At 33.6% G+C, this 26,088-nt stretch overlaps 1 protein-coding gene across 4 annotated transcripts in view; it reads right to left on the reverse strand.

Moving 5' to 3' along the window:
- The window catches only part of HIVEP2 (HIVEP zinc finger 2), a 270,178-nt gene that overhangs the window by 161,236 nt on the left and 82,854 nt on the right, over positions 1–26,088 (reverse strand). For 2 of the 4 annotated variants that reach the window (XM_051997871.1, XM_051997867.1), the window contains exons 1-2: positions 13,363–13,559; positions 11,796–11,911 (exon numbers count right to left, since the gene is read on the reverse strand). The exons of 1 other annotated variant lie outside the window; for it this stretch is intronic. The gene's annotated coding sequence lies outside the window, so the exon portion shown is untranslated. Of the gene's footprint in view, positions 1–11,795; positions 11,912–13,362; positions 13,560–26,088 lie in introns of those variants that run through there. One more of the 4 variants, XM_051997869.1, reaches the window with a different exon arrangement.

The raw sequence follows: 26,088 nt of genomic DNA on the forward strand, positions 1-26,088 counted from the left end.
AGTAAAGAATCATTACTTGTGATGCAAAGGCCCACATTTCTATTTAAGTTTGACACCACTGGACTAGATGACTCTTCCTGTTAAAATCTATGATCACATTATAATTTACTAAGAACTCTTGTAATATACCTGATTTTCTATTCCCATTGTGCACACTTCCTACTGTCAGTTTTTACAGGAAAGGAGGAAATTCCTGAAAGCATACACAACTGTCAAGTATATTTTTGGTGTCCTTTAAAATGCTGATAAAGTAAATTTATCCTCACATTACTATTTTTTAGAATCCAAAAGCAATACTGGTTTCACTACAATGACAAAAATGATGGGTTCAAAACAGACTGTTCTTTGAAACTGCCTATTAACACAGACTCAAATATTTCATGCCTAACAGACATTTCTAATTTTGGCTTGTAGTTTATCTCATACTTATAAAAGTCTATATATTTTGAGAAAAGATTTATACTACAAACTGATAAATTCTTAGTGACTTTCAGGTCATTCATCTCTCTAGGCCTCCACTTTCTTATCCATAAAATAAAGTTATAAATATATAGGAATATATATATATATATGTACACATATGTATGTGTGGGTATATATAGATAGTTCCTTTTCAATTCTAACATTCCATGATAAAATGGGTCACAAGAATTTGCCTTTTCCTCGCTTAAAAAAAAAAAACAGAATTATTTTAATTATTCAAACTATAATAATAGAATAGTTTGTATTCTTAATCTCTCTGAGGAACAGACTGAACATTTTTCAATAAACACAGGGAAAACCCCTTACTGGAGAAAATAGCAGATGAAGGATGAGGAGTTTAGTCCTAAGTCATTGCCCAAAGCTACCTCACTCAGAGTGCTGAGTCTATAACTCAACTGGCTCCAAGTTCTATATGAGACAAGCAGATACTAATGGATGACATCAGGGAAGTACAGAGTGTTTTCTGTGCCTCCCCAGATGTCCTGGCATGAGACAGGCTTTTCCCGATCTGACTGATAGTCAGCCAGGAAATCTGTCTCAGCTGACAGCTCTAGATTACAAATACTGAGTGGTGATAGAAAAATGATTGCCGGAATATAAGGAGACTTCCCTACAATCCTTTAAAAAATGAAGGCTGTTTATTTTTCTAGTCTTTCTATCTTCTTTTATAATATATATCATGATTACAGAATAATTAGGAAAAAAGTGAACTCAAAAGGTCATCAAGGAATATTCTATTCTGAAAGTCTTTATATACCTAACCCAACCTCAGATAAATTGTTGCATATTCTGATTTTGATGATCTTGTACAGGAGACTACAAAGTTCTGATTGCCCATACTGGGAACATATCTTTCAACTTGGGCCAATTTTCCTCTCATTACACAAACTGAGCTCCCCACCCTCTTCCAGAGGTTTACCACATAAATGCCAAACTTAGGGCAGATACCTAATTGGCATAGTTCAGTGCATTTCTGAATTTGTGAGGTCAAGAAATTCACCAGCCTCATTCTCCCCAGTATCTGGGTTTACAAGAATGTGCAATAAAACCTGGCCATATTCTAGGAACATACTAATCTTTCCAACATCTTCAACTATACTGAAATCAATTTATTCATATTTGAAATACCACACTGATAAAGGAAAACTAATGTTATTTGTAAAATGACCACCTGATTTTAAATATTTTAAAGTCATGCTTCAGGCTTATTTCTACCAAAAAAAAATACCATAACCAATTATAAAGCAAAAAGTTCAATCAAAGTCTTTTGCCCAACAATGCCAAGTAAGGTCATTTATATTTTCCAACTGAAAAGTCATTTTGGTATTATAGAGACCTGGCCTCAGTATTCACAAGCCTAAGTAACCCAAATTCTTGAGGCTTCTTTTCATTGTATTTAAGCCTTTGTCACAAAAGATGATCGAACCATTAAGAAAGTGAATAAAGATCTCATTGAAGACATAAAAAATTGTATAAAGAAGATATCAATAAAAATAAAAATTTCAAATCCAAATAATTCTAGTCCCTCTTGACCATTCTTATAGATTCTGCCTTCCAGGGGTATGCTCATCTTTTTTTATAAATACTCCCCAAACTCTACACATTTAATCCAAGTCAATTCAACAAGAATTTATTAAGCAACTCTTTATTATGTGTTAGTTCTTAAATATTAAGACAAAATACTCAGTATCAAATCAAGTTCATTTTTTAAAAAATTATCTAAAGTTTTGAATTCATATAGCCTTGTTTGGTAAATAAAATACATTAAATGTACACAACCACTGATTCCTAGAGGACTTTGCAATCTAAAACGAATTAGACTAATACTGAGTTTCAGAATAAGAATGTCTAATAGTTGGACACACAATTGCTAGATGAAGATAAAAATGATTAATCTATGAATCAACAAGTATTACTAAAAATAATAGAACAATTCTCAAAAAATTATAAGCCATTTATAAAACTATTTAAGATTTCTATAAATCACCATAAGAGAAAATCAATTCAAACAATTGTCAGATTCTACTTCACACCCAGCAATGTGGCAGAGATTGCAAAAAATGAGAACAGTTAATATTGGAGGGGATATGAAAAAAGACATTCTGATATACTACTGGTATAACTGTGTAGTATGGTCCAATTATCCTACATGACAACTGGGAATTAAGAAAGTGACTAAAATGTTCATATCCTTTGACTTAAAACACTCACTATTAATCATATACACAAAGGAATCAAAAGCAAAAGGTTTCCATACTAAGCAAAATGTTTACAGCTGCATTTCTTGAATTAGTGAAAGATTGGAGATAAAATAGATGTCAATCAGTAGAATAATGACTAAATAAACTATAGTTCATTCATGGATTATTATGGCACCATAATATGACACCATATTATGGCACTATGTTGATTATGAAGTAAACCAAAAATCAAGACAAGAAATGGATTCATGCAAAATGAAATAGCAGAATCATGAAAAAAAAGATATAATTTGAATAAGGTAAATGGAAAAATCAACAACCAAAAGAAAAACTCAAACCCTGAATACTATGTAGTTATAATGGCCAATCTTTATCTTAAAGAAGAATTAAGAAAATACACTTTCCTCTCTTCTTAATAAAGGCTAGGAAACATAAAAGTGGAATTTTAAATATATTATTAGACACAGTTAATGCCATAGGATTATAGATTTAGAGGGAGAAGAACCTTTGATAAATGTGCAATACCCCTTATATTTTACAAATAAGGAAATTGAGTATAAGAGAAATTAAATGACGTGCCCAAATTTGCATTAAGTGTCAGTAAATAGTATTTGAATCTAAATCTTACTTGCTCAAAGTCCAACTCTTTTATCTATTCTACCACATTATATTAATTAGTTTTACTAAACTATTTATTTTTCTCTTTTTTTATCTTATTCTATTAGTAATGGATAGCTGTTTGAGTAAGCTGTGTAGGGAAAGGAAAAGGGTCACGCGCGCACACACACACACACACACACACACACACACCATACACACACATATCCCTGAGTAACAGGTGGCAGAGAGGAGATTTATATCCAGGTCCTTTGATCCCAAAACTAGTGTTCTTTTCACAATGTTCTACTCGGTGCTGACATCAAACAAAATGTAAAACAGGAAAATATCTAAGATATAAGGTGATTGGAAAGGAAGACACCAAAAGAAGAATTACCCATAAAGAGTAAATTATCCTTTTACTAAGATTTCTATTTGTTAATATCAAGTCATCAGTTTATCCTCCTATTTTGATCTTTATCTTTTACTGCCCTCCCTGACACACTCCATCTTCCCTTAGTGACTTCAATCTGGGATTCACTTTTTTGTAGTTGTTTCTTCCCTTTTCCTTGACCTCATTTTTGGTGAATCCAATATCTAGACTGATGACCCATCTGTCAAGTGACATCATTTTCCTCAACCTTCTCTTCAGTAACGTCAGTCACTCACACGCCAACCACATCTTGAACCTCATTATCATCAGAATTCCTTTGCTTAAAATACCTTGAATTTAGGACACCCCCAGCCTAATCATAACCATTTTATCTTCCATTTTCTAATGATAGTCCCACTATATTCTGCTCTAATCAGATCCCATCTGGAATGTTGTATTTAATTCAGAATAGTACTTTCTTTTTTTCTTTTCGCTTTCATTATTCCCTATAACTTTCAAGACTAAATTTTCCTTTCTTGGCAACTACTCCCCCAAGAGTGTTGCCTTCCCAGACCATAATGCAAACTCTTTGAGGGCAGGGAAAGCTACTTTAAAAGATGCGAAAATGAAATATTTTAATCAAGCCATGCCAAAATTCACATGGATGACCCACCAAAGGCATACCTATAATCACTTGGCTTAAAGAACCAAAATTCCCATTCAGATCCTTTAACTCTAAGTCTCCCCACTATGTCACACTGTTGGTCATCTTACAGAGATGTGATCTAGGACAAATGGGTAAAAGTTTAGAAAAACAATTATAAGCTTGATATAAGAAAAAGCTTCCTATTAATCAGTCAAATAAAGTCTAGTCAACACAAATTATTCTGTGCTTGCTATGTGCTAGGGATCTGTGTTCAATTATATTATCCAAAGTAGAATGGTTTCATTGGGATGCAAGGATGTCTTCTCCTGACTAGAAAACTTCATGGGAATGCTGATCACCCATTTGTTGGGTGTGCCATGGAGAGTATTCTTCATTAAGTTCTTTTCAACTCTGTGATTATATGATACCATTTTTTTCCTTATTTTTGAGAAGGAAGGGGAAAGGACAAGGCTAGATCTGTGATTTCATTGGTATAGGGAACTCCCAAGGAAGAACCTCATCTGTCAATACACATTAGCATGTTCTGTGCAACTTAAGTGTCTTATAGAGCTGCCTAAAGCATGGAGAAGTTGTGACTTTCTTGAGAACACATGATCAATAATTGTCCACATGGACCTTGAACCAGGCCTTCCTGACTCTGAAACTCTGAAACTATAACATGCCAGCTTCTTTTTTTTTTAATTTATATTTTATATTTATATTTTAAGAATGAAATCCTTTCTTATTCTAAATTTCTTTAAAGAGAAGTGCTTGCATAAGATGCTGTTTGTGTAGTTTTTCAAGCAATTGTGTAGGGGAAATGCAAAGAAAAGTTAAGACATACTTTGTCATAGTTCTTGAAATAGTTTTCCAGAGGGGTTCTTATATTTCTATCTAAAGAGTAAAATCAGTCTTATTCTATAGTCTATGTTTTGAATAAAGTGAACCGAGGTACTAATTCTACCACTAGTCAGTTTTCATTTGCTGCTATGAAAACTAATATCCAATCCCAAAAAGTCTTATAGTAGTGAAAATGTTAGACTATGAGTCAGAAGATATGATATTTGCTCCTAACTCTACAACTTTATAGATCTGTAACCTTAAGAAAATACTCAATCTCTCTGCAACTTAGTTTTCTCATCTGTAATATACTTATCCTACCCACATCAAGCATATGAGGACTAAACAATACAATATATATGAAAACACTAAAACAAAAATGTATCCTTCCCCATAGAATAGGACGGAGAGGGAAAAAAAGTGGGAGACAAAATAATGAATGAAGAGATATTTAAATAGTCAAGAAGGAAGAAATCAAGAGGAATAATAGGTTCCAAGTCCAGTATTTCACTTGTTATTTGCCAATAATGCTAGATGTTGTGCTGTCTCCTCTAATTCATCACATCTTAACGCCTTTGCTTTGCAAACTGACTCCTCCTTTCTGTTTACTCAGCAACAGCAGCAGCAATAACAGCATCTCTATTTAGTACTTTTTAAGATTTGTAAAACATTTTACAAATATTATTTGATCCTCACAAAAATGAGCAGTAGATGTTATTATTTCCATTTTACAGAAAAGGAAACTGAGGCAGAGGTTAAGTGACTTGTCCAGGGTCACATATAGTTAACAAATGCCTGAAATTAAATTTGAACTCAAGACTTCCGATATCCAGATCCAGCATATCCATCTATTGTGCCACCTTGAGTAGGCTGAGTGTCCTGGATTTGAAAATTGGAGTTATTTTTGACTCTATCTCTTTTGTACCTCACATCCTTTAAATTTCCAAATCTGCATTTACAATGTCTTTCTCATCTCTTCTCCATTCTCATTACCTCCTTTCTAATTCAGACCTTTATAATCTCATGCCTGATGTAGAATAGAAGTTTCCTGTCATCTCTCTATCTCTCCTGCTTTCAGTCCTCCCCTCATTTAATACACTCTGCATACTTTTTTAAAATTTCTGTGGTTAAGACCTGATCATTAAGCTCAACAGATAATTAAGGACTCTGACCTCCTGACCATGCCTACATTTCTCACATTCCCTCCCACTATTCTCTACTTTGCTCCAACCAAAATTCACTCCAACTCACTATTCCCTTACTATGTATTATACTTTGCCAACCTATTATACTTTGTTCCTTCCACTTCAGTTTACTTTTCCCAGTCTCCTCCCATAACCTAATCCCACCCATAGTTGAATTTAAACTCATATTCTTCCATGAAATGTCCCTTCATTCTCCCAGTTAATAGTGACCTTTTCTTCCTCATAACTACTTTTGAACTTTCTCTATACTATTAGCATATTCCTTATCCCTCGTGTTGTAATTATCTGTGAACAAATGCCTCCTACCAAATTATAGCTCCTAGAGACTAGGGACTATGTAATACGTACATACATACCTATATATACCTTTAAAAAAAAAAAAAAAGAGCTTACCACAGTATCTTGAATGTAAAAGATTCCTACCAAAAGTTTACTGAAAAAGCTTCCTCTCATAACTTCTAGCATAAACATTGAAATAGTGTTCTGACAAACCTCAAGTTTCTTTCCTTTCCATTCTTTTTGGGAATTCTTGCTGAAGTGCCTTTCTAAAGCAGCATAGAATAGGGAAAGGAAAAGTGGATCCAGAGTTAGGATACATCAATTAAACCCAATGTGATATCCTCACAAAGTCTCAATTTCTTCTTCTATAAATTAAGGCTAACAATACTTGTACTCTCAACTTCATGGAATTCTTGTGAGCAGAGAACTTTGTAACATCATGGCATAATATCAATGTTGTGATACCATCTCCCTAAACAAAAGCATTTGATGGTTGACCATTGCCCATTGAATAAAATCTCAAGGAGCCTGCCATTTGAGGCCTTCTATTATTTGTCCTATCTTTTCACCTTTATCTTTCATTATTCCCTTTATGCACTTTTTGCACAAGTCAAACTGGATTATTTGCTCACAAATATTATCTTTCCTGCCTTTCCTTCTCACAATAGAGCTTCTGCCTTCCTAAGTAACTACCAGATTCCTACACATCCTTTGAGGCTTAACTCAAACAACTTTTTTATGAAGTTTTCCCAGATCCTACTAGATATAGGTAAGTTCTACTTCCTGTGACTCCTTATAAGACCTTTGACTTCTCATTGAGTTATACTTAATCTAATGATTTAAAAACCTATAGTACCATCTATGCGATCACTGCTTCAGCTGATGGTAAGAGTAACCCTTTAAGATCTTAGTAATTAGTCTTCAAGAATTGTCAAAGGTGGGGCAGCTAAATGGCCCAATAGATAAAGCACTGACCTTGAAATCAGGAGGACTGAGTTCAAATTCAGCCTCAGACACTTAAGTCCTCCTAGATGTATGACCTTGGACAAGTCATTTAACTTCAATTGTTTCACAAAATAATTATCAAGGCTGCAAAATGTCTCATTCATGTTTAAATTTAATTATGCTGGTTTATGAACAACAGAAATACAATCTATGCTCGTTTTTTGAAATTTTTACATTTTAAGTCAGAGACTGTGATGCTCCAAGCAGTCTTTAAAAAACTAGTGTTGTCCCTATGCCATGAGGAGGTATCAAAGTAGAACTTTGCTGGATGCACTGACTCACAGAATCACAAAATTTTAGAGCTGAAAGGGGTCTCAGACATCATCTAGTCCAATCTCCTTGTTTTATTAGTGTAAAAACTAAGATACAGAAATATGGTGATTTGTCCAAGGTCACACAATTAGTCTACTGAAAAGATGAAAAAGAATGTTAGTTTTCAAACACACAGTCCAGACAATTTCTAATGTATACTACCCTGAACCTTTATAACCTGTATTACAGTATCTTCTCTCCTCTATAAAATTGTAAACTCCATGAAGGAAGGACTGTGACTTACTCTTCTCCATAACCTCAAAAGTTCTTCCTGCTCAATAAATATTGAATGGATGGATGGATGGATGGTTAGATGGATGAATTTTCTGTTCCCAAGTTTTTTCTGAGCATTCCTATACATAGATAAAACAAATATTATGTCAGGGGGGAAAAATCTCAAGTATTATTGTCACCCAAGGTACAAGTATCACAGATGTCAGAACTGTAATTACAGAATAAATAACAAGAAATCTGAATTTTAAGACATTTATAAAACTTCCAGTTAAAAAGTTCAGTGAGTTTTTTATTTGTTTGTTTTTGCTTTTGGTTTTCTTAGAGGGAGAACTTATAATGATTATTATTGTTGGAATTTGGGTGGACTTTTTATATAGACGTAGGGAGAAGATGATGATAGGAAGTAACAAAGATCTGAGTTAACTTAAGATACAAGAACTCATTCTTAGATTCATGAGAAATTTCTTAGTAGTATAACTGCAAAAATTAATATTTTTCCTCTCACTTTAGTTAAGAATCACATAAGTTTTGAGCAAAACATTTAAACTCTTCTGACTGACCTCTGTAATCAAAACTATCATAGGATAGTAGAGATAACTAGATTGAATTAGATTTAAATTCCAGTTCTGATGATGCCATAAACAATGAATACTACTTGAGAAGTATTTCATTTCTATGACTTCAAGTTTCTTCACTGATATAATGAGATTGGATCAAATAATTTGAAAGGTCTCTTTGAATTTTAAAATCTTATATTTAATTTTATCTATCTAGAGGTATTCATTTTCTTTCCTAAAGAATTTTCCAGGAATGACCAGCAGGATGAATACAGAGAGGACTGGTGAGACTTACATGAACTGATGCTAAGTGAAATGAGCAGAACCAGGAGATCATTATATACCTCAACAGCAATACTGTTTGAGGATGTATTCTGATGGAAGTGCATCTCTTCAATAAAGAGAGCTAATTCAGTTTCAATTGATCAAGGATGGACAGAAGCCGCTACAACCAAAGAAAGAACACTGGGAAATGAATATAAACTGCTTGCATTTTTGTTTTTCTTCCCAGGTTATTTCTACCTTCTGAATCCAATTCTCCCTGTGCAACAAGAAAACTGTTCAGTTCTGCACACATATATTGTATCTAGGATATACTGTAACCTATTCAACATGTAAAGGACTACTTGCCATCTGGGGGAGGGGAGGGAGGGAGGGAGGGGAAAAATTGGAACAGAAGTGAGTGCAAGGGATAATGCTGTAAAAAATTACCCTGGCATGGGTTCTCTCAATAAAAAGTTATTAAAAAAAAAAAAAGATACAAAAAAAAAAAAAAAGAATTTTCCAGAAATATGCCAAGCAATGTACCCAAGCTCTTTCAATGGATGAAAGGACCAAAATGATGTATCTATAATGGAATGACAATTCTTTTGTCTATCACAAAGTTCAAAATTGATTGTCATGGTTTTCTAGATCTAGATTTCCATCTCCTCCAAAAAAAAATGTCTTTCTTTAAATTTACTAGAAAATCTGAGCTCATAAGCTTGTAGCTCCCTCAATACCCAATATAGTAAGTAACTTACAGATCATGATTATCTCCATAACATCCATTATGTATTTTGTCTGTACACAGTTTTTTGTGTGTTGTCTCCCTTTATAGATTATTGAGATCAGGGAAAATTTTCAGTCTTTCTTTATATCCCTAGTCCTTAGCACAGAATCTAGTTAAAAAGCAGGTACTTAATAAATTCTTGTCAACAAGCTGGTTGAATAATAGACTATTAATTAATGTTTGTAATGTGAGGGAAAGAATGAATGAACTCTCCTCTCTTGCTTTGGAAGGTTTTGTTCCACAAGAGTTTTTCTACACAACAATGACCAAAGGGTGATGTGAACTTCTAGTTCAGAAAAAAAAATAGTCATCCTTCAGAAGCAAGCTATAAAATGGGGTCAGAATTAAGAGCAACCCTAATTATCACTACTTCATTAGTATTAACAGAGTGAAGTCAAAAATTTTCTAGATGATTTCACACATATAAGGTCAGATTTTGCCATTTAAGATTTATCTTGTATTCTACTGTTCAAATGCCACTTCCATTAATTAAATATCATTTGTGAAAAAAAGACAATGGGAACAGCAATTTTTTCAAAAATTTAATAAGTGATAAATAAAAAATGAAAAATCTAGGAAGACCCTAATTGTTGAGAGACTCTTGGGCGATGCAGACAAATCCTTGATAAAGTAAAGGAATTACTTATTGAATGGAATATAGTCAGATTCTCCAGAGGATTTCTTCTGAGAACAGGGGTCTAGGAAAAGATTTATTTTCTGAAGATTTCCATATTCTAAATCTTTTCATTTGTAGAGATATTGTCATCAGGAGCCAAGCTAATGAGATCCATTCTGAAATAAGGTCCTTGTAAGAAAGAAGAGTTAAATAGTCCACTATCTCCTTATATTAGACAGCTAGCTCCTTTTCTGCCTTACCCTGCTCCTAACAAAAACACTGATCAAAGAATCAAAGTAAATAGCCCACTACTTCTTTATATTAGAGAGCTTGCTCCTTTTCTGCCTTACCCTGCTCCTAACAAAAACACTGATCAAAGCATCAACTACTATGAGGACAATCTCATTCCACCTGCAATTGGACCAAAGTTCAAAGCCTCTGTACTGTATTATCACACTTAAAGAGCCAGCAAAATGTGTATCCATAGAAACCAAATATACAGTGGAGTCCTCTGATAGAGGAGAATATGCTGTGAACAATAAAATTTCACTTCAGACCAAGGTTCCACCATAACCAGATCTGCACACATTATAATACCTGACATTGCACCTGTAGGGGTTTTCATCTCTGAATCTTACAAAAAAGATGCACATATAAGGTGAAAAGATAATGTATTCCACTTATTCATGTTTTTTTTTAATTTAATATGCCCAAAACTCCATGTTAGTTTCGCTAAAAAGGGAACAATTATTGTTTTCCATAGCTATGCAGCCTTGGAATTATTCCCTCCTTTATACCTTCCCAATATTAAACTGACAATATGTTGCCTAGTCTCACATTGTCCTGTGTAACATAGAATAGCCACAATGCACTCAACAGACAAGCAGCTATTTTTCTCTCACACAAGTTATACTAACTTATGGTGTGTGTGTGTGTGTGTGTGTGTGTGTGTGTGTGTGTGTGTGTGTGTGTATGTGTGTGTGTATGTGTGTGTGTGTGTGTGTGTGTGCGCGTGAAAGAAAATATATTCCTCCTGGAAATTAGCTATGCTGAGGTATTACTTCTTCTTTACAAGAAAAAGAAAAAAATTAAGGGAAAATTATTATAAACCGTGATAATAATTCCCCTTAGGATGACAGGGGAAAAAATGTCAAGGTCAGAACTAACCCAAAATTTAGCTTTCCCACCATTATATCAGTCTTGTGGAAATGAAGTTAGTCACTAATGGCTCCTGGGACATTAAAATAAAATAAACATAAACAGTACCCCTAACCAATATTTAAATGGCTTATTGCAAAAGATATATTATGAGTGATGAATTCAGTCAGCTATAAATGTCCACTCATCAAGCTTTTAGTTTCAACCTTTTGTAAATTTCAAATTATAACCTGCTTACCATGAGTCATTCAGCTCATTCAAGAGAGAGTTGCAAAAGAAGAAACGGAGCTTTCTACCATGGCACTCATCTTTCTCCTTTCTTCAAAAATATGTGTTTTTAAGTTCCATTTGCAACTGAAATGTTAAAACAGGATAATTTCCATAAAAATGTATCTCTCTGCTAGACTGCTAGATTTTGGATACCAAAAAACATGAAAATAATCAGGTTTTATGTTCAATCTATGGATTCATAAGCAAGATAAAAATGGCACTTTAATTATCTAATGCTTCCTAAAAATGAGAGGATTTTTAAAGAGAAAACAAGTTTGTTTCAGAGGTTAATGTCTCTGCAATGCATCCCAAAGACTTGGTAACTAGTAAAAAGTTATTGGGGTTCTGTTTTAAATTGAGTGTACTCTAAGCAGTCATTCATGGAGAGGGGAATACTATATTGGAGGGGGAAATGTTGGAATAAATACAAATGGGTATGCTTAATTAATAAAGGCCATTTTTCATGCAAATATTTATTCTTGAACTAACAAAAACCAAAAACACTTAAAGGATGCATTTCCATGAATACAAATTATGTCTTTGAATATTATCTAATTATGTGTTTAAGCAAAATATTCCCTGAAAACCCAGCTTGCAGAAACAATTGTCTAACCTCTCAGACCAAAGGTTAATAGTTTGAATCTTATTTCCACATCTGTTTATAACTTGCCCTTCTTAAGAAGTATAAGGGCTTACTTTCCCAAAGAAAGAACATCATTAACACAGAGAGGAACAAAGAGGTAAGAAGATGAATTAAAAACCTCTTCTCTTATGCTAGAGCTAACTTAGCTACTAAAATACCGGCGATAGCAATCTGGCTAAAACATTGTAACCTCATTTAAAGATCTGTAAAAGAAAGTTGGGAAAGAAAGGCAGAAGACAAAGAAATATGTGTTCATTCCATTCCATGTTTACAATACGAAGTACTTAAACTCAGGAAATGAATCACTTTACTCCCCAAAATATAGTACACTGGTTGATGTAACAGGTGCACCTTTGCCTTGAAATTCCCCTAGCTCGGTGCACCTCTTGCTATACCCTTCCAGATCATATTCAGATTAAAGAAGGCAAACAGAATATATGAAAAATTCTCACTAGTGGAAAAGCAGCAGCTTGCTTTATATTTTAAATCTTTCCTTTTATCTACATTATTGAAAACAATACCATAGTCCCCTGCGGGGGGCGGGGGAAACTTCCTGCAAAACTGCAAATAATAATAATATCAATTAATCAAACCTAAATAAACTATTTCCCCAGCAAAAAGAGCAAGGAGCTCCTCAGCGCACCGCATTTGCAGCGCTACCCCATGGTGGTAGCAACGCTACGGTCACAGCGCTGAGGTTCAGGAAATGCACCTTTCCATGCATGCAAACGCACCCACGGCGGGTTGCGGAGCGAGCTGAGCCAGAATTACGGCTGTTCACATAAGGAATTCCCCCCTTCCTCCTCCTCCTCTTTCTCCCTCCCTCCTCTCTTTTTTTTTTCCTCTTCCCCCTCCCCCCAACACCCTCGGGTGAATAATATCTCCGGGCTACCTGCATTTATCAGCACCACGATCCCGTGTCTTCAAGCATTCAGGGAATTTAACTGCCTGGAAATTCCTGTTGTCCATTCGCTGAGGTCACAGATAAAAGCTAAACAACAGCCGTGGCCCCCATCAATCATAAGTCACTCACTGATAGAATGTATGGTAGGAGACCTGATGTAAGCTAGTCACCAGAGAAAATACCCACTGATGACGCATATCCAGGCATAAAAATAGTTACAGGGCCCTCAAAGGGATTATTCAACAGCCTACATTTAGATTTTCTTACAAGAGACCCGAAGTCAATTTGCTGGGAGAGTTGAAGTTTAAGCTTCCTCAAAAGACATAACCACAAATAGCTGGTTTAAATAAGCTGCTGCAATTACAACCTGTTTTGTAAATTTTAACACAACATTACAAGCATTAAACCTAAACATATCCACCAAATGTCTATAAAATGACATAATCTTTTATTTTATTCATGTTCACTTAACAATCCCTCTTGTTTAAATACTCCACCCAAATTAATTTTTAATCAGTCCAAAGAAATGTAGTATAATTCCCTTACTTTCTCATCCTAATATTAAGCTGCAAATCAAACACCTGAAAAGGAGTTCATGGTCAAATACAAGAATCTTTACCTTATAACTGCCTTTTATAATGATGAAAGTTAATTTGATGATTTTTTCCTATGTCATCAACTTCTTTCCACTCCCGTTAGCTTTATATTTATCTGAATTGATTTGGAGTCATTTTACAAAATCAACACTTATTTATGCAATGTCACGCATAGATCATTCCTAATATTTTAAATGAAAAATAAGACATAAAACAGCACCCAGACTTGAGATCCTGGTGTCTTATTTTATGAGGAAAAATGAAGCAACTTTTATATGTGCATCAGATTTAATACTTCTCGAGTCATCTGTTCAAAACTCTTTTCCCTCCTACTCAAACATATGCACAGATACCCTGCAATTCAGGTCTTTCACAAAGATTTCATATTCATAAATGCTGGGTTTTTGCACATTTTTATATTTGAATATCTAAATATGTTCCTATCCCAGAATCCTCTAAGAGCATACACCCACACAAAGAACAACAGAAAACTGGACAAAGCTATACTTCAAGAACTTGTACCTCTCCCATTTGATATTCTACATTAACAATTCATCTCCCCAACCTTCTCAAAAAAAAAAAAAAAAAAGACAATAGAATTTTCCTTTACTGCCTCAACAATTATTAGCCATAATCATTTTTCTTCCTTTATCTTTCTAAAGGTCTTTCAAAAAAACCTCACTTCTTATGGAATTTATCCCAACACATTAATGCTAAGAGCATTTACAATTATCAGACATATATTAACAGCACCTCTAAAGCTTTTAACAAACACATTAAAGCCTTTCTCTTAAATAGTGGAACATCAAGTGGTTAATGTCCTTCTCCAGGAACAATAACAACAAGCTTTTTTCATTCCTGAACTGGTAGGTAGCTAGGTTCTACCTCACTCTTCTCAAGTATGATAACACAGCTATAAATACAGGTGAAAATTATTTTTAGTACTGAGATTATGCAAAGCATTCACGTTTCTCTCCTGTGCATATGTGCCGACAGTCTATTTGGCCTACTTTTAGGGATCTAGATGGAAGTGTTCATTGGTGCCCTCTAGTTGATTGTGTCTATAACACACTAAAAGAAACACTTAAATGTGGTACCCAGTTTTTGCCTACTCTCTCCCTTTTGCCATGGATACTTGTTCAAATAAATTTGACAAATACATATTAAGCATTTACTATTTGCAAAATATTAGGCTTAAAATACATACATCCCTTGCCCACAATGGGATTATACAGCTAACATGTAATATAGGATATGAAAAGTACACAGGAGAACTGAATATAATGAAGTGTTGACTGAAGGAGAAACCATTTCCAGCTGGGACATCATAGGAGCCTTCATGACAGAAATGCCACCTGAATTAAGACCTAAAGAAAGGGCTAAATTTCAACAGGCAGGAAAAGGGGAAGTGCTCATTCCAGGCACAAAGGACTGTGTGAAACAAGGCATAGAATCTCTGTTGTAGGACACCAATGAGCAAATGGTCCATTTTGATCCAAGAATAGAGTATGTTTGGGGAAGAGATGTAAGGATGTCCCTATAAGGTAAATTGAGTTGCAATATGAGAGAATTTTTTTGTCAAAAGAGTTATACTTGATTTGGTAAATAATAAATTTAAATTAGAGGAGCAATGTTAAGGCAGATTATGATGATTATACAGGGAATAGTATGAAGAATAGATTGGAAAGGATAGAGGCTAGGGGCAGCTAAATGGTATAGTGGGTAGAGCACCAAACCTGGAGTCAAGAAAATTAGAGTTCAAAGCAAGCCTCAGCCCCTTACTACCTATATGACCTTGGGCAAGGCACTTAGCTTTACTTGCTTGGAAAGAGAGAAAAAAAAGAAAGGATAACAGAAACCATTTAAGTACTTATACAATAGCTCATGAAATTGATAAGAGACTGTAACATTTTAAAAGGTGAAAACAAATAAGGTGAGAAGGGAGCAATATTGAAGCATTAGAACTGACAGTAAATAATTTGCATTTCTTTCATTTTGCCCCAACAATGTAGTACAATTCTTATATAGCAGGCACTTAAATACTTGTCAACTGATTAATTATTTGATTGATTAAATGTTGAGTACCTCATACATGTATCATCCTTTTATATCGAGTCAAATCCTAATATTCCATTAATATTTGCCCTGACAATCATAATACAGGACCAAAGGACTTGCCATATGGTCTACCACTGACCACTCCCCAACCTCACTCTGATATTTCATCTTCTTTTTCACTCAAGGATTGATAATGAAAATTAGCATCCCTATTCCTAGTGTGAAAGATTTCATAATTCAATATGGTCTACTAAGAATCTCTGATTCAAGTCATAAAATGCCTAAATACAAATTCTCTTCTCTGGACACCATTTCTACTCCATCACACCCACCTACATTAAACTTATCCATCTCATATCCCTATCCTACTTTACCCTAACCTTCCATCATGTCCTCTAGAAACACTATTGTTAATAATCTTTCCTTCATATTAGACCTGTGCCCACCCCATCTCACTATAGCACACTTCCTTGGATGAGAAAGTGGCAAACCTTAACCAAGTGGTAGATTTTCCATAAATTAAAATAAACCAAAGAGAAATTACTGATTGATTGAGATAGAAAGAAATATTATAATAAAGTCAAAAATATCCAAAAAAGCCATAGAAAACATAAGATATCAAATAATAATTGAAATACAGAAATCATGAAGGAAAACTCAAAATGTATTAGAACCAGCAGGCAAAGTGAAAATAAAAAAAGAATCTACTTATGTCCTTCAGAAAGAACCCCCAAATGAAAAAGTCCAAGAAATGTCAGACAAAATTCAGGACTCTTACACCAAAAAACAAACAACTGAGTAATCACGAAAGAAGCAGTTCAAGTATCAAGGAACTGAAGAAAGGATCAAACAAGACCTGGAAACTTTTTCCATAACTGAGTATACTGCCTGTAATACAGTATTCAAAAGGGCAAAAGATATGGATTTACAATCAAGAATTATACTCTGAAAAGCTAAAAATGAAGGAAATTGATCTTTAATGGAATAGAGAATTTTCAAGCATTTTTTAAAGAAAATAACTAAGCTGAGTAAGAACTTTTAAATTCAAACACAAGAGTTCAGAGAAACCTAGAAAGGTAAATTTACTTGAGCAGTTAGAGGAAACTGTATGATAATGTAGTGCTAACATTCTAATAAAAAAAAAGGAGAAATAAATATTGCTTCAGAACTCTATCTTCAAAGGTTTTTAATGAAGTTATATAAGAGAAATGGAGAACCTGAGAATGGATTGCTTCTGTTCTAGAGTTTTAAGAAGGGAAAGAAAAGGGAAGATAAAAAGAATACACTGGTATAGATAGAAGAAAGAAAGATGGTATTTGCATTTCTCATAATTAAGGTTAGAAAAATAGAAAACAAATGTAAACTAAAGGATATGGAAGACTGGGTAGGAGATTCATTTTATTCATCTGAACTAGACAAAAAAGGCCTGAATAGTAGATTCACATACACAAATATATATTTTGGTATAAAAATGCATCAAACTCAATATAAGAACAAGAAGTGAACAAGATCAGGGAAACAATTTATATAAGAACAACATTATAAACTTTAAAAGACTTAACAATTCTACCAATGCAATGACAAACCATGCCTCTATTAAGATCTATAAAGCATGTTCTATATCTCTGGACAGAGACTCAAGAAAGAAAAAACAATTTGAAATTTTTGATGTGGCCATTGTATAAATTTGTTTTGCTTGAGTTGAATAGCCATAAAACAAGGAGTAAGTAAAATATTAATTTTTAAATCACCATGCCTATGTCAATGAAGGCCATACTGAGATTAGTTAGTATAAATGATCCAGTCAGCATAAATTTAGGCTCTTCAGCAACTTTGGATTAGGGAGAATAGAAGGATATAAAAATTACAGAAAGGAAGGCATTAGCAGAGTTCCTCCATGGTCTCCAGAATACAGCCATTCATTTTTGACATAAAACATGGAAAACAAAACAAAGGAACACCCCAGTATATTTACTCCCTAAATATTTAACTTTAAAATTTAGAAAAATTAGAGAACAGAATTAAAAAGCAGAATGTTAAAATTCTCAAGATTACACATCTACAAGGGAAAAAAAAAATCCAAATGCACTTAAACAGTATGTTGGCCAGTAAACCAAAAGTTTTTCACTAATGTTAGAGAAACTTAATAAAAAAAAAACTTTAGTGATTGTCATATGTAGTTTTGAATCACTGAAGTGACATTAATATAACTGGAAATTATATACAATAAAGTTACCAGAAAGAATGTTTAGGGTTTTTTTTACTCTACAACTCATATATGACACTGTTTAACCTCAATTACCTCTGTAAATAATGTAAAGTATACTTGGAACAACATAACTGTAAAGTAATTCACCTTAAGATCTAAAGCAGATTTTTTTCAACTTGTATACAGATGTTAACTTTTATTAAAGAGGAATAAAAATTATTTTATGTGAAGTTCCATGGGAAATTATTTCTAAAAGCCTATGGTGAAGAAATGAATGTTTGATTGGCTACTAAGCTAGAATTGAGAAAATATTCAAGTAATATCAACCAACACACTTGAGCTTCTCTCTTTCTCTTTCCTGATGTTGAAGGAGGAAGACTATCATAAACTTCTTGCTAAGGAAAGAGGAAGCAGCAGTAGTAATGGCATCCTCCCATAGCTAACTGCCTATGACACTACTGTTTCTTTGCTTCTTGTGCATTTTTTCCTGCTTTTAGGTGAAGTGGTTATACAGGGGTTATATGATAATAATAATAACAATAATAATCACTAACATTTACGTCATGTTTACTCTGTGCCAGGCATTATGTTAAGCATTTTATGAGGATAATATCATTTGATGCTCACAACATCCTTTGGAGTTAGGTGCTCTTATTTAGCAGAAGAGAAAATTGAAGTAAGCATGGATAAAGTAACTTGTCCCAGATCACACAGATGGTAAATGTCTGGGGCTAGATTTCAACTCAAATGTTCCTTACTTCAGGCTTAACACTCTAGCCACTGCGTCACATCAGAGTTTGCAGAGCCATCTCTGCCCCAAGAAGCCATTGGTTAGACACAGAGCACCAAAAAAAATCAGATCCAGTGGCTGAGATGCTTTTTTTCTGAATCAACTTTGTGTATCATCTATGACCTATTTAGAATTGAATTTGTTGGGCAAATGCTTTGTTACCATCTTCTTTAATCTTGAGCTCATTCTTCTCAAGGACAAAGGTAGAGAGCAGGGTTTGTACTTCTATTTTTGCTATGACTTCTCAGTAATTATTACTTAGTAAGAGTTAATTGATGTTAATTGGTTAGATGACACTGATGTGCTAAACATGGGATCAATTAATGATATATAAAAGAAGGAACTCTAGGGTATATAAAGGCAATGTCTAAATGATCTCTCAGGTATCATCCACCACTGTATGCATGAAATATCCAATAATTAATCTAATTTCTGCTATTAATGACAGATTGTTCAGTTATCTGGGCAATGTTGATAAAAAATTTAGATTAATCAATAAGATTTTATTAAGAATCTACTAAATGCAGGGTAGCTAGGTGGCATAATGGATAGAGCATCAGCCCTGAAGTCAGGAGGACCTGAGTTCAAATATGACCTAGAGACCATTACTGATCACAGAATAGAAAATTTCGATTACATCAAATTAAAAAGCCTTTGTACAAATAAAACTAATGCAAACAAGATTAGAAGGGAAGCAACAAACTGGGAAAACATTTTCACAGTTAAAGGTTCTGATAAAGGCCTCATTTCCAAAATATATAGAGAACTGACTCAAATTTATAAGAAATCAAGCCATTCTCCAATTGATAAATGGTCAAAGGATATGAACAGACAATTTTCAGAGGATGAGATTGAAACTATTACCACTCATATGAAAGAGTGTTCCAAATCATTATTGATCAGAGAAATGCAAATTAAGACAACTCTGAGATACCACTACACACCTGTCAGATTGGCTAAGATGACAGGAAAAAATAATGATGAATGTTGGAGGGGATGCGGGAAAACTGGGACACTAATGCATTGTTGGTGGAGTTGTGAACGAATCCAACCATTCTGGAGAGCAATCTGGCATTATGCCCAAAAAATTATCAAATTGTGCATACCCTTTGATCCAGCAGTGTTTCTATTGGGCTTATATCCCAAAGAAATACTAAAGAAGGGAAAGGGACCTGTATGTGCCAAAATGTTTGTAGCAGCCCTGTTTGTAGTGGCTAGAAACTGGAAAATGAATGGATGCCCATCAATTGGAGAATGGCTGGGTAAATTGTGGTATATGAATGTTATGGAATATTATTGTTCTGTAAGAAATGACCAGCAGGATGAATACAGAGAGGACTGGCGAGACTTACATGAACTGATGCTAAGTGAAATGAGCAGAACCAGGAGATCATTATACACTTCGACAACGATATTGTATGAGGACATATTTTGATGGAAGTGGATTTCTTTGACAAAGAGACCTGAGTTTCAATTGATAAATGACGGACAAAAGCAGCTACACCCAAAGAAAGAACACGGGGAAACGAATGTAAACTATCTGCATTTTTGTTTTTCTTCCCGGATTATTTATACCTTCTGAATCCAATTCTCCCTAGCAACAAGAGAACTGTTCGGTTCTGCAAACATATATTGTATCTAGGATATACTGCAACATATCCAACATATAAAGGACTGCTTGCCATCTAGGGGAGGGGGTGGAGGGAGGGAGGGGGAAAAAAATTGGAACAGAAACGAGTGTCAATATAATGTAATTATTAAATAAAAAATTTAAAAAAAAATAGGAAATTTAAAAAAAAAAAATCAGATCCAGTGGCTGAGATGATTTTTTTCTGAATCAACTTTGTGTATCATCTATGACCTATTTAGAATTGAATTTGTTGGGCAAATGCTTTGTACCATCTTCTTTAATCTTGAGCTCATTCTTCTCAAGGACAAAGGTAGAGAGCAGGGTTTGTACTTCTATTTTTGCTATGACTTCTCAGTAATTATTACTTAGTAAGAGTTAATTGATGTTAATTGGTTAGATGACACTGATGTGCTAAACATGGGATCAATTAATGATATATAAAAGAAGGAACTCTAGGGTATATAAAGGCAATGTCTAAATGATCTCTCAGGTATCATCCACCACTGTATGCATGAAATATCCAATAATTAATCTAATTTCTGCTATTAATGACAGATTGTTCAGTTATCTGGGCAATGTTGATAAAAAATTTAGATTAATCAATAAGATTTTATTAAGAATCTACTAAATGCAGGGTAGCTAGGTGGCATAATGGATAGAGCATCAGCCCTGAAGTCAGGAGGACCTGAGTTCAAATATGACCTCAGACACTTAACACTTCCTAGCTGTGTGACCCTGGGCAATTCACTTAACCCTAATTGCCTCAGCAAAAAACAAAACAAAACAAAAAAAGAATCTACTAAATGATAGGCATTTGTAATATAAAGATAAAAATGACATATTCTCATAGGGCATTACAACTTATTCACAGATAGATAAATATAGGATAGTTACAAAATGATTTTCTTAAGCAGTGGGGATTGGGAAAATAGGATGTTCAGAAAATGTCCCTTGAAATAGGTTATACATAATGGAATATTAATGTTCTATAAAAATGATGAGCAAGCTAATTTCAGAAAAACCTGGAGAGACTTACATGAACTGATGCTAAGCAAAGAGAGTAGAACCAAGAGAACACTGTTTGCAGCACCAGTAAAATTATGTAATGATTAACTGTGATGGACTGGGCTCTTTTTTAACAATGGGGTTATTCAAGGCAATTTCAATAGACAGAAAGAGCCATCCACATGAAGAAAGAAAACCACGGAGACTGAATGTAGATTCATCTTTTTAATTTTTGCTGTTGTTTATTTGCTTATTTTTTTCTTTCTCATGTTTTCTTTTCCTCCTTTTAAACAAATTTATTGTGTGCAGGATAATCCATATGGAAATTTGTTTAGAAGAATTACACATGCTTAACCTATATTGAATTGCTAGCTGTCGGGGAGGGGGATGGAGGGAACAGAGGGAGAAAAATTTTAAACACAAGATTTTGCAAAGTGGATGTTGAAAACTCTTTGCATGTATTTGAAAAAAATAAAAAGCTATTATTAAATAAAAGAAAAGAAATAGGTGACATGATCTGAACCTTAAAAAGATCTAAGGATTATCAGAGACTGAAATGAGGAGAGAGTAATCGACGTTGTGGGGGTAGATTGAACAACTAATAGAAATAATCTCATATTCTAGCAGAAAAATTATTTAAAATATATTAGTTTCTTAAAGAAGCCTATTAAAATCATGCAATGATGGATTACATCTGTACAGCATTTCACAGTTACAAAATACTTCATACACATCTCATTTAATCCTCATATCAACTCTGTGAGATGATTAGATCAAATATTATCAATCTTGTTTTAATTATCCGGAAGTGACTACTTCCGCATGACACTAGCTACTAAATGACAAAACAGCAATCCTAAACTCATGTTTCCTGACTCTAATCTCCTGATTCTAAATCTAATAGAGTACTAATATGAACTAATCAAATTTTGATTTACCTTATGCCAAATGCTTATATAATACCATTTGCTTCATATGTTTAGGACAGGTGTGAAATTGTGAGCTCTTTGGATGGTAGCACTGGTAGACTGAAAAAAATCACTGAACTTAAAATCAAAAGACTTGAGTCTCAATCACAGTTTAATCACTTACTAGATATTGACACTGAACAAATCATTCAATTCCTATAAATCTTGGTTTCCTTAGCTATAAAATACACAGAACTGACTTGCCAGGTTTGTTGTTAGGATCAAGTAATGCAATTTATGTAAAGCACTTTATTACTATAAAATGTTAAATACATATAAGCTACTACTTGTCCTTTTTCTCAGCATCAACATTGTAAAAAGTAATTCATCAATATGAAATCCCATCTCCAAAATGCTTTTGCTTTAATAAAGAGTATTTCTCATTTAAAGTATCTTTTTGTATGATATACTGAGCATTTCACTCTGTGGTTTCAATTATACTCTGATACATTATTATCAGACTGACTTTTGAAATAGTTTCATGTTCTAATTTCTAATGGAGACTCATAGGATTCAGAGGTACAAAAACCTTAGATATAGCTCATCTTTGGGAGTTCTTAACCTGGGAAGTATGAACATATTTGGCTTTTAAAATTTATATATTTTGATAAAAATTTTCAATATTATGGGTTTCCTTTATTCTCCTATTTTTCATATTATACTCCTATTTTATATATTTTACACATTTAAAAGCATGATTCCAAGAACAAGTCTACAGGCTTCACTAGTCTGCCAAAGTAGTACATCACATATATACAAATGTTAAGACACCCTGATTCTATCAATATCTTAAATTTATGAGCAAATAAGTTGTAACCAAGAAAAGGTAAGTGACAGTATTCATGCTCACACAAAAAAGTAAGCTATAGAGTCAAGCTTCAGACTCAGTGTCTCTATTTCTAAATTCAACATTTTTGTACAATTTCATATTTCCTCCTATGTACCAGATTTGTCAAATGGGATGTGTGTATATCTGTGTTTGTGTTTATAGATCATTTCATTTTATGATTTCCAATATGTATTCTCCCACAAAAATGTTAGACTACACATTAGAAACCTATAAATGTACACACCAGCCCTTAATCCAACTCCAAATGGCAACAGAATTCCTTATATGTATCCTCCTGTTGTTATTCCCCCCAAGTCAGACATATTTATAAGTATTTAGCAATGAAACTGAAAAACATTCTTCTAGTATCCTGACTATTCTAGATAGTAGGCTGAATTTTCTGGACCTATATTTATACTTTACTACTCAAACCCATGATCCTGAATCCATCTCTACACAATATATCTCCACCCACACATTCTAGTTCACACTTTTTAAGAAAGTCAGTCTAAATATCTAAACCATTTCAGCTAAAAGTATCAGTCACTCAAAAAATTCCATGCTCTGGTTTTTATTACATCAAAACTGTATATGGATTGCAAAAAATAAGCATACTCCAAGTTAATAACTTTCTTCTACGGAAGTCAGTTTTTTTTTTTTAATTTGATTTGATTTCTTTGGTTACATTTTAAATTCCAAACTGCCTCCCTCCCTGCCTAGCATTTGAGAAAGCCATCATTTGATTCACAGGCTAATTGTACAATATTTCAGAGTCTAATTCTTTTTGTACAGCAAAATAATTTAACATCTATTGGTCATCTAGGGGAGGGGGTAGAGGGAAGGAGGGGAAAAATTGAACAAAAGGTTTGACAATTGTCAATGCTGTAAAATTACCCATAGATATAACTTGTAAATAAAAAGCTATTGAATAAAAAAAAAAGAAAGATATCATTTGACATAAATTTATAAACACACATAAAATTGTATTATACATACTTCTATTTATCAGTTCTTTATCCGAATTTGAATAGCATCTACCTTAATAGGTTCTTTAAAGTTGATTTGAGTATTTACAATACTCAGAATAACTCAGTTATTCCTATTTATTCTTTGAACAATATTGCTATTATTATACACAACATTATTTTGGTGCTGCTCATTTCATTTTTCATTATACTATGTTAGTCTTTTCATGTTTTTCTAAAAATCAACCAGCTCATCATTTCTTGTAGCACAATAATATTTCATCATATACAAGTCAGCTTTAAAAGTGGGCAGGGCTTATAATTTCAATGATTACACAGAACATCCTATCGAAATGTGGTTAAAGATAGTGCTAACAAGGGAACACTTGTTGACCAAGAAAACATAAGCCTTATGGGAAGAAATTAGCTACCCAAAGGAAAATTGAGTTCTGGTCCCAAGAATGGAACTTAGGTCAGCTCCACAACACAAACTGTTGTAAGAGCAATAGATAAAATGAAAATGTTCATTTCCCCAAAATGCTTCCCCACAAGGTTCTCATGGGAAAAATTAGAAATAATAATATGTATTAAAACCAAATATTATCTTAAGGGAAGAGGTTATGGTTATACCTATAAGCAATTTTACTCCAACGTTAACAGAAGAATGTATGTGTTCAGATTTCCCCTAGACTTCCTTCCTTGTTCTTTTAGCATAGAGAGGGAAGAATTTTTAAACTGCATATTAAAGAAACCTACGCACAAAAACCACACTAACCATTCTGTAAAATGTTCATGAAGCACATAGTCATGAACTTAAAAAAAAAAAAAAATTCGGCAGCTACATGATAGGTGCACAATGGGTAGAGCACCAGCCCTGAAGTAAGGAGGACTTGAGTTCAAATTTAGTCGCAGACACTTAACACTACCTAGCTGTGTGACCCTGGGCAAGTCACTTAACCCCAATTGACTCAGCAAAAATAAATAAACAAACAAATAAATAAATAAAGTTCTTGGGAGTCTCTTTTTAAAATAATAATAGTAAACATAAACATAATAATAACAATAAATAGCTTTTATATAACTTTTGCAAAGCCCTTTACCTATTAATATATTGTATTTTAACATCCCATTGCTTCTATGGTAACAACACTGTGATATAAGTGCCATTATTATCATCCCCATTTTACAGATGATGAAACTGAGCCTGAAACAATTGGATTTGCCCACAGTCATACAACTGAGTTAAGTGTCTAAGACAGGATTTAAACTCATGTTTTCTTAAATCCAGCATACTATCCATTACGCCACCTAGCTACCTAGATTTACCATTTCCTTGTAATGTAGAAAACATAGAAACTTTATAATAGAATTATTTCATTTTTAACAAATCTCTTTACTGAAACCCTCATAATAATGCAATTTTCTCTAAATGCTTACTTTCTGCCTTTAAAGAGATATTGATTCAGATACCTTCTTTCTTTTAATTATTTCCTATTTATCCTTTATTGTTGGCCAATCAATAAGAGCCAGTGATTTGGATATAAGGCATGGTCCTTAAAATAAAGAAATCTAACCCATAATCCCTAACATAATTTGTGAGGTTTCAGTGATCAAAATTCATATTTCTTCAAGCAAAGTATCTGTAAGAAAGGGTATGGTTTCCT

Source organism: Antechinus flavipes, chromosome 4, assembly GCF_016432865.1.
Source record: "Antechinus flavipes isolate AdamAnt ecotype Samford, QLD, Australia chromosome 4, AdamAnt_v2, whole genome shotgun sequence".
Classification (NCBI taxonomy): domain Eukaryota; kingdom Metazoa; phylum Chordata; class Mammalia; order Dasyuromorphia; family Dasyuridae; genus Antechinus; species Antechinus flavipes.